The sequence below is a fragment of the Sciurus carolinensis genome, chromosome 5, assembly GCF_902686445.1.
Source record: "Sciurus carolinensis chromosome 5, mSciCar1.2, whole genome shotgun sequence".
Taxonomy (NCBI): domain Eukaryota; kingdom Metazoa; phylum Chordata; class Mammalia; order Rodentia; family Sciuridae; genus Sciurus; species Sciurus carolinensis.
In genome coordinates this window covers 15,703,385-15,723,171 of record NC_062217.1, presented here as the reverse complement: position 1 = coordinate 15,723,171, position 19,787 = coordinate 15,703,385, and positions in this window count along the sequence as shown.

The following is a 19,787-nucleotide window of genomic DNA, read 5'->3' as shown; positions in this document are numbered from 1 at the left end:
ACCAAAAATGAAAATAGAGCATATCAAAATTTGTGTTGGTGGGGAGAGCAGCTAAAGTATTTCTTAGGAGGACATTTATAGCATTAAATACTTAAAGGAGATCTTGAATCAATAAGCTTCCAACTTAAGGAAATAACAAAAGTGAAAACTCAAAGGCAAGCAGGGGAAAAGTAATGATAAAAATAAGGGCATATATTAATGAACTTAATCACAGAAAAGCCATAGTAAGATCAATGAAAACAAAAGCTGGTTCTTTGAAAATATCAATAAAATTTATAAACCTTTAGCAAGATTGACATAGGAAAAAAGGGAAAATACAAACTACTGATATTGAGATTTACAATCGCAATTTACAATTTACAATTGCAATACCAAACTCTGCAGAATATTGAAAAAAAGGTGGGGGAGGGAAGTAAAATTCTTCTACTATGTATACATGTCAATTTAGGTGAAATAATTGATTTCCTAAAATCTCTATGTCCAGAATCTGAAGGGGCTGAGATTTTACCCTACTTATAAACTGAAAAATTGCTATCTTTGGATGTGTCCCCTGAATTCATGTGTTAGAGACTTGATCCCCAATGAAGCAAGATTAAGAGCAGGGGGCCGTGTAAGAGAGAACCAGGCCACCAGGGAAGAACCTCCTCAAGGGATTAATGCCAATATCTCGAAAGTGTTTGTTTTAAAATCAAGTCTGCCCTCATCCACATCCAAGAATAGAATATGACTTTTCTTCTTTTGTTCTATTCATTGAGTAGTCATAAATTTCTTGATGTTGAATGTATCATTCAATGCATTTTTGGAAGTTTTACCATATCAAACTGAGAAAATTTAAACAACTCTGGGGATACTTAATAGACTATAAACTTTAGCAACTGGAGAATGAGAATATTTAAATTCACTCCTTGAGAAATTCTGTTGAAAGACTCACTTGTGTTTGCTCTGAAAGGTGTATTTAAAATCAGTTGTATTATTTTGAAGTTTTGCTTGATACATCACTTCTATTTCAGGTGCTTTCGAGTATGGCTAGTGAGGAATAAGTTACTGAAATTTTTCATGATTAGAAGATATCATAATGTACTGGAAAGAACATGGATTTCGTGGCAAGACAGAACTGATTTCAAAACCAGGCCCTGCCAGTGTTCAGTGACGTCCCCATCTGTAATCTGGTTCAGAGCAAACACATTCTTTGCATACAGAGTGCTATGGGATAATATTAGGAATAAAAAAGGAGATGGGAATCACAGGGCTATTTGCAGGATAGATGGAGGCCCAATCTAAGAGATGGGTTCTAATATTACTACATCAGGATTGTGGGAGAGAGAGATGACAGATGGCATCTGTGCCTACTCAGTGCAATTAATGCTTCTTATTTATAGACCTGAGGGTTGTGTGTAAAATTTTCAGTGAACCTCAGGTTATTTCTAATCTCTCCATTCATGGAGATAATATTTAAATGCCCCTGAGATGAAATGTTTGTTTTAAATAATCATACATATGTGGTTAGAACAGAAAGTAGGTGTGATTGGAATATGTTCAAGATTCTAATTCACACATGACTGCATTCCAACTCACTCCCACACAAAGAAACTTACATCTCTTGCCTAGCTTGTGAGCCTTACAGATCTTTCAGAAGATTAGTTTTTAAGACTATCCAGAAGTCAATATTTATAGAAGTTGTTTTTTGTTTTTTGGTTTTTTTTTTTTTTTTTTTTTTTTGAATCAAGAGAGGTGGATTTTTTTAAGTCAAAAATGGTTTTTCTTAGAAACACCACAAAATCCTATAATTTATGTTCCTCTCCAAATTAGCAAACTGATATCTAGTAAAGACGTTGAGTTTGTGGAAATAAATGATATTTCATATTTGTTACAATTTTTTCAAACTAATAATCTTTTTAAGCCCTATAAATTTTACTTCTGATGATTCCTCATAATATGTAGATGGTTCATAAAGTTAGCCTGAGAATTCAAGATAGAAAACGCTCCTGATGTAAGAAGGTCTGACTTTAAACACAGAGTAAAAATTGCAGATTATGGCTCTCATCCATATTTAGAGGTCTTTATGACTCACCTTTTTAAAATATAAATTCCCTTCAGAAAGCAACCTTTCCCTGCCTGTTCTTCCCCTTCCAGGAACCCATCTCTCAGATCTGGCCACGCCTCACTCTATCCAGTGAGACCCTTTCCCTAGGCTAAAAGAATCACTGTTTGCTCCCAAACAGATGTTTTCCCCCAGGGCTCTTAAGTCTGGAAGGCAACATTCCCTGCCCTTCCTTGTCTTCTTTTTCACATGTATACTTTTTATCAATGTTGTTTTGGTGTTCCTAGTTCTTGATGATGTACCACTGTCAGCTCAAGCTCATGCTGAGTTTCCACAGCTGTGACATGTCTAAACTGCATTATCTTGAAAATGTTGGCTCTAGTGAAAACTAGAAAGGAGCCAAATTACTAAAACAAAACATTTCAAAGGGTTCCTATGGATACCTCCTGAAACCAGGAAGTATACACCGGGTTGAGTTGACTCATTCAGCCAGTAATAGCCTCTTCTACATGGCCGCATCATTGTGTACACACGGCGTAATACACGCTTGAGGAGAATTTGAGCATCTGATGATTGCAATCACATCACTAAGGGTGTGCCTTTTTGCCTATAAAATCCCTTCTTAAACGGATTATTGTGTTTGAAGTGATTTATTACAATCTTTAGAGATAAAATATGAATACTGTACAAGGGGGTGTGGAAACCAAGGTAGGAAATTGTGTGTTTTATGTAGAGGGGTAATCAGAAAATAATGAGTATGCATTCTAATAAGGGTAAAGTCACTAGAGCAGATTGAAAAGACTTCCTTTTATTGCAAGCTGAACCTGTGCAGAGCTGGACTCCAGCAGTAATAAAGTGAGGCTATGTTTCTTTGCATCTGATTTTATGAGATCTTTATGTGTCAGAGTGACTTTCCTCCTTATGTATTCATGTTTTAGTTTTAATATATTTGCTTTGAGTTTGATTTTTTTTAAATGAAGTAAAGCTTACAGACATGAATGTAAACACCGAGGGAAGGGGCAGGGCAGGAGTCGGGAGAGAGAAATACATCCTGAAGTGAAGATCAGCTTATTTTTCATTTAAAAAGGAAATGCTTTTTATCTCCATATATATAGTGACTTATTTTTCTGGGCGGTTTGCCTATACTTGGCCTTTTCCATTAGTTCTTCATCTTTTCCTTTATACTCTCTAAGAGCTCTGTCTATAATGCATATTGGAAATATTTGCCATACTTTATGACTTGCTTTTCAGTTTTGTATGTGTATATGTAAACACACATTTTGACATTCAGAAATTTTAAAATTTTTATGTTGTCAAGTATATGAATATTTTCCTTCAGAGTTTCTACCTTTGGCTTTCTTTAGTACTCAAAGATTGCATCTACATTTATATTTTTTTCTCACTAATTCTGTGGTTTTGATTAATTTTGGTTACAATTCTTTAATCTATGTGAAATTTATTTTGAAATCAAACAATAGTTCTCATCCAGATGCATGCATTAAAATCATATAAGAAAAATAAATTGTGCCTAAATTCTATCCCAGACTAATTCATTGAGAATCTCTGAGGATGGGGTCTGACCATTATATTTTTTTCAGAATTGCTGCAGGTAATTTGTGATAACAGAGTCAAGAACTTCTGTGTAAAGATTCAGGCAAGAATCCAACATTTGCTTTTTCAAAATTATTCTCATCCATGTTATAAAGATGTTTTTGAAGAATATTTACTGGTATGAAACTAGTCATCAAAAAATGAGCATAAGTGTCATTGTGAATATAAACTAAATATGCCAGTACTAACTCCAATTGTATATACTATACATAGGACTAAATAAACACTGAAAAATTTTTTCTCATTTATCCTTTTCTGCATTTTCCAAATTCTTTACAAGAACCATGTAATACTCTTTTTAATGAGAAAAAAATTAATTGCAAAATAATGTTAATTTTTTAAAAACAAAGATTAATTTCTAGTCATTTTTAAAAATACATAGAATAATACTTGAAGTACCTATATTATTAGAGTAAGTTTGTAGCTTGCAAAGGTGGCTTACTAGATGAAAACACATACTTGCATATGTAGGTTTTACTATGTTTGTTGCTTACGTTTTTATAAATAGATAAGCATTATTTTTAAAATACTTACTCTATATACATATTGATTTAAACTGTAGCTGATTTTAACTTTATTTGACTTCTCTATTTTAATTTTAGCTTATCTCAGAGTAAAATAAGGTTTTGAGAAGGTTGGTTGAAGGAACCTATGTATTTCAGCATTTGATTTCTTTGGTGGATGGGGAAACTGTTTTAGTCAGCTTTTTTGCTGCTGTGACTACAAGATCTGAACAGAACAATTTTAGAGGAGAAAAAGTTTATTTGGGGGCTCATGGTTTCAAAGGTCTCAGTCCACAGACAGAGGCTCCATTCCTTGGGGCTCAAGGTGAGGCAGAACATTTTGGCAGAAGAGTGTGGTGGAGAGAAGCATCTCACATGAGAATCAGTAAGCAGAGAGAAACTTCACTCACCAGACACAAATATATACCCCATAGCCACACTCCCAGCGAACCACTTTCTCCAGCCACACCCCACCTGCCTCCAGTTACCACTCAGTTAATCCTATCAGGGATTAATTCACTGATTAGGTTAAGGCTATAACCCAATCACTTCTCCTCCAAACTTCTTGCATTGTCTCACACGTGAGCTTTTGGGGGACACTACATCTAAATCATAACAAAAACGATAGTGGCCAGTGTGATTTTATCTTAGTTTTCTTTGCACACTACTCATTTTGCATAAGGAAAGCAATTTCATAATAAGATCTTGCATTCATATGGAACTCCTATGGACATGGAGACTAAGAACTTAAGACAGCATTTAGACCATTGTCCTCTTTTCTATTGATTAAACTTTTCCAAAGCTGTTTATTTCACCTGAATCTTACAAAAGTCCTGTATTGGGCAGACAGAATTTTATTATATTTAGTTGTCTGTAAGATTCCATTGCTGTTAAGACTCACCATTAACTTTACTAAGAAAGAAAAAGTACTACTGATCAAATAATGACAGAGTGCTTTCCAAACATTTGCCTTTAGATGCATCCAATTTCAGAGATTTTAAAATTTGAAAAATACATGTATCTTAGAGTCCATGAAACATAGACATATTCTCTTCAACTGATAGTACAGAAATATTGTCGCCGTCCAGCAGGACATAAGGAGCACACTCTTTTTCTTGAGCGGGGGAAAAAAGGGAGCTTTATTAGGAAGAACACTGACTTATATCTTGTAGACAAACCAATAGGATGTCTGTTGTCAGGGGGAAGAAAGCCTGAACTCATCTGCATTGGTGGTTGGTACAATAGTCTGTCCCGCATGGACAATATATTTAGCTTCCTATTTACATCAAGAGACAAACTCCACACCCGCTGGCAAAGTGCTAGCCGCCATCTTTGTAGAGAATAATGTGGTGCAACCCTGGGTGTTGCCCACCACATCTCCCCCTTTTTGTTTATAAAAGAGACCGTGTCTGTCTTAGGTTGTCCATGACAGAGCAACATCCTTACCCGTCATCGGAAAATGAAGCTTATATCTTCATTCCCTGTCTTAGGTTGGTATGAGCTCGTCACGAATCTTACCCATCTCTGACTACCAGTCTAGCCTAGTCAAACTTGGGGGGAGGTTCCCACATCAATGGCAAGCAGAGCTTGGCGAAATATAGCTGTCTCCTTGAATTGGCGCCTATGTAATTTGCATAAACACCAGATACATAGAATGGATATAACACATAACAGGCCACGTAGGGATAAGAATTCAAATCAATTGTTTCCCCACTGAACAACAGACTGGAAGAAGGAGGCTAATTGTAGTACTGAGGCAACCTCCACTCGGGTACTATTAATGGCAAATATTTGAGATCTCAAGACACATGTGAGGTTGTCAAATTGAGAGTTCCAGGTTCCATTAATATGTTTAGACAGACTTTTGGACATATTAGCTGCCAAACTTAGGTTCTGATATACTACAGAAGTTACACACATGGCTGATAGATAATGTATACACCCCACAGACATTATATGAGTAATTACATCCAATTGTTCTTATACTAGGTCCACTCTGTGGTTGACAAGTAGAATTCCAGCTCGTAATCATTGATTGATCTCTGATTGAGTGTTCAGTGCTGTAGCAGTAGCTTCTGATAAGCTAGTTAACAGTTTCTGCCATAGGAATCACAGTAGCTAGGGCAGCAGCAGCAGTTGCAGTAGCAGCTGAAACAGCGATTGCACAGTGACCACAGCAGTTATGCTGAAATCTCTTTTTGGTCTTAGTAAAACAGTCAATTCCTCTTCCTGGATTTGTACCAGCAAAGGAAGGTATGTAGGGATGTGCATTATGATGGCCAAAGGGAAGATGGTTGCATTCTAGCATTCTGAAAGAAAACAATATTTCTTTTGACAGGTAAGATGACTACCATTGGTGGAGGCATTGGATGCAAGAAACCTTAAAGGAGGTCTAACACATACAGGTGTAGGGGAGAAACTAACATTTGGTGAACACTCTCTAATTTGAATTCTCATTTCAAAGGTTTCTGACCTGTTTTGGCTGTAAGAGCAGTTGGCTAAAATTCCTCCAAAAATCATAGACATAGCTGATATATCAGTGCACACACTCATTGTGCTACATAAGAGTCAAGCATCAAAGGGATCAGGGATAATAACCTGTGTAGGGTTTTGTTTTGTAAAGTTATAGCCTGAAAATGTAGCATTTGGTAAGTAACAAAATTAGGAGTGAAGGTAAATGACTTTGATTTGTCAAAATATACAGGTTTAGTTTTAGACTGACAACCTGTCCACTCAGATGCCCAGTGTGGCTGCATAGGTACAGAGGCATTTCCTTTGGGATGAAGCAAAGGGACTGTTCCCTGGAGAATGGTAACATTGCCTACATTAGATGTGATTAAATGGTAGAAATTTTCCTAGTGTTTGATTGCTTAGAAGAATGCAATCGAGAGGGTCGAGTGAGAAGTTAGACCTGAGGTGAAAGCAGAGAGAACCTGCTAAGTCGTAGGAGCCATTTGGGAAGGGTGCTAGCTAAGTCAGGAGAAAAGGGTACAGTAGGTAAACCTAATGTGGAATTAGTGGTAAGAATAGGAGGATATAGATTGGAAGAGTTAGTAAGGGGCAAAGGGCAAGGCCACGCCTTTACTATCCCCCATAGGTAACGCACGGCTCCTCCATTAACATGGTGAGGGATCATCAACAACAGCAGTTGGAGGAACTTTCACATCTTCTTGTTGTTCTTGGTTTTCTATTGAGGAAACCTTGACCAATCTTTCAGGGCAGCCAAATTGGCGATTGTGCGTCCTGCGGGAAAACACAAACAGATCCTCGGGTCCAGATTAATACCAGATCCGGGCCTTTCCATTGTCCCCATAGAATGTCCTTCCAGAGCACTTGAGGTAGATGTTTTTTTATTAGGCTCTGAATGACGGTCAGCAGCCAATCGGCCCTCAGAATCAAGATTTAAAAAATTTAAAATGAACAAGGCAACAGATAATTTGTCTTTTGGGGATCTGTATGATGCCCCTATTCCCCCTTTTTGTTTATAAAGCATGTTTTTAAGTGTTAAATGGGCACGCTCAACAATGCTTTGTCCAGTAGGATTATAGGGAATTCCTGTGACATGTTGAATACCAAAGGTGGAACAAAATTGTTTAAAGGCCTGGGACGTATATCCAGGACCATTATCTGTTTTAATTTGTTTGGGGACCCCTAGGATGGAGAAAGAGTATAAACAGTGTGTTATTACATCTTTGGTTTTTTCTCCAGTGTGAGCAGAGGCCATAATAAATCCTGAAAAGGTATCTATTGACACATTAATGAATTGTAGTTTTCTAAATTCTTAATAATGAGTTACATCCATTTGCCAAATATGATTGGGCTGAAGCCCTTTTGGATTTATTACTAACGAGGGGTTAGGAATAAGTGTAACACATTTAGCACAAGACTTGACTATGCCCCGAGCTGTTGCCTTAGTAATTTTATAGCGTGTACGTAGAGTAGAAGCATTTACGTGAAATTTGGAATGAAAAGTTTTTGCATTTTCAAGCGTATTAAAGATGTGGTGGCCGTGTCTGTTAAATCATTGTGTAAACTTAGAGGGCCTGGAAGGCCAGTATGAGCCCGAACATACCCAATAAAAAAAGGGCTTTTTCTATCCCAAATAAGTTTTTGTAAAGATTGTAAATACTTAGTGATGGTGGAAGTGAGGGAGAGCAGACCAGTTAATTCTAAATTTTGAATAGCATTAACAACGTATTTGCTATCAGAGAATAGGTTAAAAGGCTCATGGTGGGTTTTGAATACTTCTAAAGCTACTAATAGTTCTGTTTGCTGTGCAGAGAGAGTATTAAACAGCAATGTTTCTGTAACATTATTTATAGTAATAGCACCCGTACCAATCTTTGATCCATCAGTAAATATAAGGGTAGCTCCTATAATAGGTTCTTTTCTGGTGACTTTGGGGGGTAAATGCAGCTTGTACTCAATAGGACATAACTGCCTCTTTTAACTGTTTCACTAATTTTATATCTAATATTTGATGATATCTCTGATTGTTTTGATCTTCAAATACTGGGAATATTGGGAACACTGATCAAGATTCTACATCAGCTCACTGTCTGGGGGCTGCCCCTATGCAGCAAGTACATGCGCCCCTACAACTTGGAAAAGAGTGGTGACCTGGATTATACGCCGGAGGGCGCGGCATGGTAGGGACTAAATGCCACTGAGAGAACCTCTTTTCTAGCTCTGTCTCAGATAGCTCCTGTTCTTCAGAGTCACATCCCTGTTCTGAGTCTGAATATCTGCTTTTTCTTTCAAAAACTCGACTTGATTGTTCTTCTTTTACATTTTCTAATATCTCTTCCCCTTCTCTTAGCTGATCTTGAAATTTTGGTTTTTTGGAAGTCATACAGGAACGAACTAATGTCCATATAGACAAAGTACCAAGAGGGAGAGGCGTTTTTTCATTTTGTTTACGGAGGTCCTTTCCCAAATGCTCCCACTGAGGGACAGTAAGGAGCCCTTCTAAGAACCAAGGACAGCCTTCGTCTATAGTTTTAAGGAACGTCCGCGCAGTTTTAGAATTTAACGGAGTTCCATTTTCTTTTAACAAGGCCTTAAGAGAACCTTCCATGCGAATCCGTGAAGTTTCTGATCCCATGGCTATAGCTTAATATGGCCTCTCTAATCGCCACAACAACAACAAACAGTAACTAAGCAAATAAAAGCAGTAGAAATATTAACACAACTAACACCTTAAACACATTCATTTACTATAAGACGTCCTTTGCTGTCTCTTGGGACAGCCTTCTGTTAAGTTCCCTCACTAGGGGAGCCTTCCGTTAGTACCTTAAGGCCACTGTTTCCTCGAATAGGGAAACCTGCTAGTTAACTACGCTAGCGAAACTGTCTTTCTCACTTACCCTGGTGCTGATAACACCAAGGTTGCGGGGTTCGAGCCCCATACGGGCCACCAAATGTCGCCGTCCAGCAGGACATAAGGAGCACACACTTTTTCTTGAGCGGGGAAAAAAAAGGAGTTTTATTAGGAAGAACACCGACTTATATCTTGTAGACAAACCAATAGGATGTCTGTTGTCAGGGGGAAGTAAGCCTGAACTCATCTGCATTGGTGGTTGGTACAATAGCCTGTCCTGTGTGGCCAATATATTTAGTTGCCTGTTTACATCAAGAGACAAACTCCACACCCGCTGGCAAAGTGCTAGCCGCCATCTTTGTAGAGAATAATGTGGCGCAACCCTGCGTGTTGCCCACCACAAATGTGAGACAATTTTCTTGTCTTACATATCCAGGATTTGAATCTTAATATCCAGATGGTTCTACACCAAACAAAGCATAAGTGTTATAGCTGAGATTAGCAAAAAAGGTTTTATATGAGCATTTGTTAGAAGGTCAACCTGAGAAGTCTTAAAGGCCAAATGTCCTAGCCATATAAGTGACACTCTGAATGATCTGTGTTTGTTCTGACCCGTCACATGTTCTTATAGCAGTGAGAATGCTATACAACCTTTCTGACTAGGGAAATTACACAGGCACCTCATTTGGCCAGACTGCCAGGGTGCATGAGGTGAAGTGAAATGTTTTGTCTTAAACATTTGACTACTGAGATCAGAGCAAGACTGGCAGTCAAGTATTAAAATCTTAGATCTAAAAGGAATCTTAGAAATTCTCTAAAAACAATTGCTTCTCGGCTGGGGCTGTAGCTCAGAGCACTTGCCTCACATGTGTGAGGCACAGGGTTCGATCCTCTGCACCACATTAAAAAAATGAATAAATAAAGATATTGTGTCCATCTACAACTAAAAAAAATATTTTTTTAAAATAGCTTCTGCAGATAAGAAATCTAAAGTCTCCAGGGATAAATAATTAGCTACAGGCCACATGGTTACATTGAGGCAGAACCCAACCAGAATCCAAGCCCTCGGGTGCAATCTAATGAGGATTTTCCATTTTTTCATACTCTTGGTATTCAGGGATATGATGAAGATTGTGATTATTAAGTACACAGTAATTGGTAACTATGTGCTTATTTTGGCATTTTTTTTTTAATGTTTACTTCACCAACTTTGGGAAAAGCCTAAAGAAACTAGCAGTGACAACTTACTCATCACTTTGAGAAGTCAAGGCAGTGGCCAAGTATGTATTATTTAGTGTAATCCTTTCAACAGCCTTGAGAGTAAATGAGTTCAAGTAGAGTAGATTAAGTAATTCACCCAGTGCTACATGGTTAAGTGACAGAACGGAGAATGTGTCAGATTCTAAAGCTTGCCATTGCTATATTCTACTTCCTTCTCTTGATTGAAGCAAAATTCAGGTGAAGTGCCTTGTGCTGCATGAGACAGATATCTGGAGCCTTTCAGGTTTTTAAGATACTTTGACAGATTTGCCAGAACACTGCTGGACCCTCTGGGCGGGGAGGCACTGGTCGGGAGGAATCTTCTGCGATGCCATTGTGCTGTATTTGGGGGTGGAGAGGAGTGCAGTCACACCTCCCAAGTCTCCATGTGGCTGATTTTCTTGGTAGCACAGCCTCTTTCTCAGCAACTAAATTATCACTCATTTTTATTAGGTATTGTACTTTTCTGAAGGAATGTTAAAGAAAATAAGGAAAGTTAAAGAAAATAAGAATCTTGTTTTACAATTAGTTATTTTTTAAGTTGTATATTTCTTCATCTTATCCTTAGCAAGTTTAATTTTTTCTCATTTTTTTTATCCTTTGCAAACATAACCCTAAATTCCACCAAAGGGTGTTGATCTTGGCTATAAAAATAGATGTGACATTAATAAGAGCTAAAAATAGTACATAGCATTAGAATGTAACTCACCGCAATGTTTTTTCAAAACAAAAAAAATTTTAATTCTAAAATTTGAGTCATGAGTCTTGTTCACATTCATTCCTGAATGATTTTATGTATAAATGTCATCTTAGGATATAAAACTGCTGGTCTGCATGAACAGAGTTGGCAGGACGTTAGGACAGAGAGATTGTGCTGGTTATTGTTTCCTTGACCCAAAGAAATCATTGTTTGCTTAATAAAATTGACTTTTTTCAAATATTATATTTATTAGAATTGGATGGTATATAATTTGAAAGATGCGGCCAAAATAATCTTGGGGAAAAAAGAACAAAATAGTTTCACATGATTTGATTTTATAACTTACTACAAAGCTACAATAATAAGGATGAGATGGCTTTAATGTAAAGACAAACAGATCAATGGAATAGAATACAGAGCCTAGAAATTAACCCCCACTTACATAGTCAATTGGTTTACAACAAAAATGCCAAGACAATTAAATGAGGAAGTTTTTTCAGCAGATGGTACTAGAAAGACCAGGCAAATATGTGGAAAGACAGCAAATCTTGACTTCTATTACCTATAACAGTAAAAAGAACTTTTTTTTAATTTGAAAAGAATGATAGACCTAAAACCTAAAAGCTAAAATTACATCCTTCTTGAAAATTTTGTGATCTTTGGGTAGGCAAAAAATTTAAGACACAAAAAACACTAAGCATCAGAGAAGATGGATAAAATAGGTTTCATCAAAGTTAAAAGTTTATTCAAAAGACACCATGAAGAAAATGAATGGTACGTTGCAGATTGGTATAAAATATTCACAGTACATGCATCCATAAGAGAATTTTAACCAGACTAAATAAATTCTACAAATAAGCAAGAAAAAAGCATAACCCAATTTATGAAAAGGGGCACCAATCTCAAACTGACACTAACAAAATGTGATATCAGTAAGCACATAGAAAGGTGCTCAACACCACTAGCTACCAAGGAAATACAAATCAAAACCACATACTACTTCACACCCTCTGGACTGGCCTAAAATAGTAAAGCTGAGTTTCCAACTGTCAAGAATATGCAGGAATTCAAAACTCAAATACATTGCTATTGGGAGGACGAAACAAAATGACGACTTTGGAAAACTTAGTCTCAGCTTCTACTAGAGTTAAACATGCATCCCAGGACCCAGCAATTCTATTCTTAGGCCTTTAGCTAAGGGGAAAAATCCCTATGGATCCACAAAACACTTGATTTGAGTAATTGTTCATACACACTTTATTCCTAATAGTCAAAACTTAGGAACAACCTAGATATGCATAAACAGGAGAATGAATAAGCAAATGGTAGTATATTCATGAAAGAAATATTCCCCAATAATAAAAGGGAATGAACTATTCATATATTCAACAACATGAATGAATCACTAAAACATTATATGAGGGTTGGATTTTTTTATTTGTTCTAATTAGTTATACATAACACTAGAATGTGTTTTGACACATCATATAAGTGGACTATAACTTCCTCTGGTTGTACATGGTGTAGAATCACACCAGTCATGTAGTCATGTGTGCACATACATGTAGTCATGTATGTAATAATGCTGGATTGATTCTACTAAACTCCCTACCCCATAACCCCTCCCCTCCTTTCCCTCCCCTCTGGGGAGTTAGGGTACTAGGGTTGAATCTTTTTCTCATGTGCAGAAGCTAGAGAGAAAAAAAGAAATTACGAAAAGGGATTCCATGAAAACAGAAGGGTGATCAGTAGAGTAGAAACCAGGGGACCAAGGGAAGGAGGAGGAGGGGAGGGAACGGGGAAGAACTGGGGAATGGAGTTAACCAAATCATACAGTGTGCGCATCTGAAGACATCATGATTCACCCAATTTTATATAAACCTATAATGCACCAATTAAAAAATATAAATCAATCAAATAGGAAACCAGAGGAAGGGGATGGAGAGAGGACGTACTGAGGAATGAAATGAAGCAAACTCTTATGTGCATTTTTGAATATGTCAAAATGAACTCCTCTGTTATGTATAATTATAATGTAATTATTAATTTTAAAACACTGTTAAGCAAAGGAAGTCATGTATTAATGTGAAAGTGTATGCCTAACTTCATGTGAAGTTTTAGAACAGGCAGATTTAATCTAGAATGATAGAAATATGAACAGTGAGAACTGATTAGCAGGGAAAAGAGGGAACTCTCTGGGATGCCAGAAATATTGTCATTGTGATTGGATACTCATTACATGGATGTATGCATTTATCAAAATCACCAAACTGTATGCTTAAGGTCCCTGCATTTTATTCTATGTAAATTTTATCTAGATTGTTTTAGAGATGCCATTGTAATTGCAGCTATGATGGGAGGTAGCGAAGTTCCTTCACATAAGTAAGGGCATAACTAAGGAGACACAGGTGTAGGAGCAAAGCTCACATTGCACTATGGTTGAATATGAACAAGTAATAGAGCGAATTTTCCTCTATATGACAAGAAAGTACTGGAAATGTGGTACTTAGCCACAGGGCTCAACCCCTGTTGGGATGTTAGATTCTGTTGGATTTTAGTATTTTGAGAGGACTATGGATATGTCGAAGAGGAAGATAAAGCTAAAAACATGTGGAGTAGGTCCTATAAGGAAATGTGGAAGGTGGGATAGTGTTTTAGTCAGCTTTTTTGCTGCTATGACTAAAAGATCTGTAGGGGAGGAAAGGTTTAGTTGGGAGCTCACGTTGTCAGAGGTCTCAGTCCACAGACAGTCAGCTCCATTCCGTGGGGCCCGAGGTGAGGCAAGACATCATGGTGGAAGAGTGCGGCAGAAGGAGGTGGATCACATGATGATCAGGAAGCACAGAGAGAGAGACTCCACTCACCAGATATAAATATAGACCCCAAAGTCAGGCCTTCAATGTCCACCTCCTCCAGCCACACCCCACCTGCCTACAGTCACCAATCTGTTAATCCTGTCAGGGGATTAATTCACTGATTGGGGTGAGGCTCTCACAACCCAGTCATGTCCCCTCTGAACCCTCTCACATTGACTCACACGTGAGGTTTTGGGGGGCACCTCACATTCAAACCATAACAGATAGTTGTAAGGATCAAAAGAAAGGACAATGGGAGACAACGGGATTTCCTAAGAATAAGCACATGAATGAGGGGAGGGTATGAAATGGAGGAAATAGCTCTTTGGTGTGTCACAGCTGACAGAATTATTTGCAATAATTCAAAACTCCAGGGAGAGTGATTTAGTTGGACTTTTGGAAAGCATTTAGTGATGTCAAATGCCTTCCTGCTGAAGGTCAGGCACAGGAGGCTTACGAATTCCGTGATGCTGGTGCTGCCTAGAAGTGCGGGAAAGCCCTCACAGCCCTGAGCCCCCAAAGCAGGGCATCTGGAAGTGTGGGTGAGCAGTTGAAGGAGGACCTGGGTCAGGACACACCCCTATTCAACTTGGCTCTCATCAACCATGGAAGGAAGGAAGGTGCTTGTTAGCTTTTTAAGAATTATTAGTCCCGCCAGACCTTAAACTCTATAGAGCAATAGTAACAAAAACGGCATGGTATTGGCACCAAAATAGACGGGTAGACCAATGGTACAGGATAGAAGACACAGAGACATATCCACATAAGTACAGTTATCTCATACTAGACAAAGGTGTCAGAAACTTACAATGGAGAAAAGATAGCCTCTTCAACAAATGGTGCTGGCAAAACTGGAAATCCATATGCAGTAAAATGAAATTAAACCTCTATCTCCCACCCTGTACGAAACTCAACTCAAAATGGATCAAGGATCTAGGAATTAGACCTGAGACCCTTCACCAAATAGAAGAAAAAGTAGACTCATATCTCCATCATGTTGACTTAAGACCAGACTTCTTTAGCAAGACCCCCCATAGCACAAGAAATAAAAGCAGGAATCAATATACACAAATTGGGTACAACTTTGTGTTTGGGATAGATTCAAACTAAAAAGCTTTTTCTCAGCAAAAGAAACAATCAATAATGTGAAAAGAGAGCCTACAGAGTGGGAGAAAATCTTTTCCACACACACTTCACACAGCACTAATCTCCAAAGTTTATAAAGAACTTAAAAAACTTTACACCAAAAATACAAAGAACCCAATCAATAAATGGGCAGACGCTTCACAGAAGAAGATATACAGGTGTTCAACAAATATATGAAAAAGTGCTCATCATCTCTAATAATTAGAGAAATGCAAATTAAAACCACCCTAAGATTTCATCTAACCAATTAGAATGGCTATTATCAAGAACAAAAGCAATAACAAGTGTTGGCGTGGATGTAGGGAAAAAGGCACACTCATACCTTGCTGGAAGAGTTGCAAATTGGTGCAGCCACTCTGAAAAGCAGTATGGAGATTCCTCAGAAAACTTGGAATGGACCCACCATTTGACCCAGCTATCTCACTCCTTGGTTTATACCCAAAGGACTTAAAATCAGCATACTACAGTGATGCAGCCACATCAATGTTCATAGTTGCTCAATTCACAATAGCTAGATTGTGGAACCAATTTAGATGCCCTATAATTGATGAATGGATAAAGGAGCTGTGGTATATATACACAATGGAATATTACTCAACCATAAAGAAGAATAAAATTATGGCACTTGCTCATACATGGATGAAGTTGGAAAATACCATGCTAAGTGAAATAGGCCAAACCCAAAAAACCAAAGACCAAATGTTTTCTCTGATAAGTGGATGACAATACATAATGAGGAGGGGGTGGCAGTGGGGGAAGAGAAGAATGAAGGAACTTTGGATGGTGTAGAGGAAAATGGGTCGGGAGGGGTGGGGAAAGGAAAGATAGTAGAATGAGACAGACAGTATTACCCTATGTATATGTATGATTACGTGAATGGTGTGAATCTACGTTGTGTACAACCATAGAAATGAAAAGTTGTACCCCATTTGTGTATAATGAATCAAAATGCAGTCTGTAAAAATAAAAAAAAAATTAAATGAAAAAGAGAATTATTAGTCCCAACTTTCGATTTTCAGGGCTCAAGTTCAGCGTTAGTTCCTCTAGTTAGAGCTCTCTGTTCAGTCCTTGCCTTACCATACTGCCCCAAATTTCCCATTTTCTTCCTCTACACAGTGAGTTCTTTGAGGACAGGATTATGTTTTATCACTACCTCATAATTTAGCAGTAGACTTAGCACATAATAGGCACTCAATAAAAACTTGTTGAATGAAGTTTGTTTTCAGCAACAATGATCTCCTAATGACCATGTGCGTCTCTGGCTAAAAGTAGTTATTTTTTTAAAAGTTAGAAAATCATTGTTTTCATATATCACATTGTAAAACAAATACATAGAAAAACCAGAGGAATTTAATGGAGGAATAATTAGAAATTATAATCAAGAAAAGAATATTGCAAACAAAAAAAAAAAAACCAAAAAAATCTATGTCCATCAGCCAGATACAACTGTACTTCTAATACATTTTTTAACATTAACTGTACTGTTAATACATTTTAAAATATTCTTCCAAAATTTCCTCCTTAAGGTTAAATATAAAATAAATATCACATGCACATTAAATAGGATAGTATTATAATACTCTTTCATCACAGTCAGGATATGTTAACTCGGGGACCAGTTAAAATACCTGAATTCTGTTCTGTGTGCACGTACCACAACTTAATTAACAAACGCCCTGGACATTCAGGTCTGATATTTAGATTATCCCTGTTTCTCACTGTCATAAACAAGACTTAAGTCTTTATTTCTTAAAGATTTACTAAAGCAAGCAGACTTTTTGACTTTTTTCATCAAAGGAGAAAGTAGTGTATACAGAAATGTATCTTCAGTAAAAGTTCTGCCAGGCTGGAGCAGTCACGCTTCATTGTCAGGGAGTTTGCATCATGACAGCAAAGAAAGCAAAAGGAGAGGAAGCACCCGGGTCCATGCCATGGGTCTTTCCCCTCTGCAGGTGAAGTTCTTTCTCCCTCTGTCCTTCCTTCTTCCTCCCCTCCCTCTCTTCCTTCCTCCCTCCCTCCTCCTCCTCCTCCTTCTTCCTCCCCTCCCTCCCTTCCTTCCTTCCTTCTTCCTCCTCCTTCTTCCTCCCCTCCCTCCCTTCCTTCCTTCCTTCCTCCCTCCCTCCCCTCTCTTCTCCTCCTTCCTTCCTGGGAAGGGAACCCAGGATCTGTCACATGCTAAGTAAGTGCTACATCCCAACCTCTGAAGTCCCACACTTCTTATCTAGTACTGGAATTTTATTCCATGACCAAACTAATTGCCTTCCTTTCCGGTGTATTCAATTCCTAATAGCATAGATTGATCACCTTCCTGCTTTGGGTCTTGTGTTGTAGTTTCCTTCTTGCTCGTGGTGTTTCTGGGTCTGTCTGTATCAGCGGTGTTAGTTTATGATCCCTACTCGGGGTGTCTTGTAGACTTGCCTGACTTGTCGTCCGACGCCAAGCTTACTGGAAGTTTCATGTCTGATTCGGTTACAGTAGGAGTGTCCCTGTGTCTTCTTCCGTTGAGGTTTTACTGCCTGCTATGTGCCAAGCAGTCGTAGAGTGAAGATGCAAAGCATGAAGATGCAGATGGAGCCTCTGTCTTCAGGCAGCTCTCTCGGGAAGCAAAGTCTCGAGTCCAGTAGTGGCGTTGCGTCGCGTGTCCAAGACCGCAGGGAAAGCACCTGCAGGCTTCAGCGGGCAGGGAGGGGACGGGGAGATGAAGGGGGAGGTGAAAAAATTAGGACTTTGGAGAACGGGTGCTGCAGTTTCCCAGGTGGCCCAGGAATGAAGGGTATTCCATGGGAAGTGGAAGCCTGTGATGCTCAGAGGTCTGAACAGGCACGTGTGGGGAAACCTGGCCGTTTTGTAAGGCCAGGGAGCAGGGCAGGCGGCGGAGAGTACCAGGAGAGAGGGCAAGATGGCCAGCGCCAGCTCCTAAAGTGCCTTGAGTATCAGACAGAGGAAAAGAGTTCGATCCAGCAGGATCTGAGGAGCAGTGTGCCATGGAGAGTTTCCTGCCTCCGATTCAAATATTGGTTGCTGAGGTTCGAGTCTACAGTCGGAACCTATCCCAGAAATCCAGCTGGGAAGTAAACAGACCCGAGAAAAATGGGGCAGGAACGGTGTGTTTTGGAAGTACAGTTGACCTTGAGCAACGGTCATGGCAAAAGAGTGGGTAAGAATGATTCCTGCCTTGTTTTGAGATTCTGCACTGATAATGTACTCGTTTTCTCTTGTTGTTTAACCGATTACCACATACGTGGTGATGGTTTTAAGCAGCACACAGTGGTGATGTCACAGTTCCCATGGGTTGAGTGTCCTCTGCCCATCATCTCACAACTCAGGTGTGGAGCTGAAGTCCTCTTGTAGGTGTGCTTGTTGGCAGCATTTACTTCCTTCTGGTCATAAGACAGGTCCCTCCTCACCTGCTGCTTCTCAGTCATGGGCCACACTTAGCTCCCAGGGTGCTCCCAGACCCTTGCCTGGGTCCCTCTCACAGGTCCTCTTTCAGTGCAGTGGTTTATTTCAGTGGCATTAGGAGAATCTCTCTGACCTCTGGATCTTCTTTTAAAATTTCATTTGATGTGACCAAGCCCACCCAGGCTCAGCTCCCTTTTGATTAACTCAAGATCGAACAATTGGGGACTTCATTTACATCTGCAAAATCCCTTCACCTTGCCAGGTAGTATAACAATCACCAGTGTGCCATCCCATCATATTCACAGGTCATATTCACAGTGACCCCAAACTTAAGAGTATGGGGTCACTGGGAGACACCTCAGAATTCTGCCTACCATGTATAATGTGTCATGAATTGAAACAGAAAATACAAGAAGAGGGACAATTTCATGGGGGTTATATATTAAGTTTAATTTTGGAGGTACTGAGTTGGCAATGCCTACGTCATGTAGGTGAAATGTACGTACCTGGTGACTTCTACATAGCATCTATGGGCTGTCCACATGGCAGCAAAATACTACAAAACATCTTCCCAATTGTACTCACCCAACCGAACAGAAGCAGTAACTGAATGAATAACAAAAGCATCTTAAATTTCTTTGCATCATTGCAATCTTAATGTAAAATGTTCCATTTTGTGTGTTTTAATCTTACTCATAGTTTTCTATGTATGTTTACCACACATGTCCTGATATAATATAAAATTTTTTCCCATTGTATGCTTGCTTCTAAGTGATGTGTGAGACATTTCCGTGGAGGTGTACACACTATTTTTAAAAAACATATTTCATCATATATTTATTTTCCCAATGCATTCTTGATTCTCAGACTTCAGGACAGAAGCTAAACACATTCTGTCATGTGTTTTGAATTCTAAGAAGAAGCAGTAAAGGAGGTTTGTGGGATACCT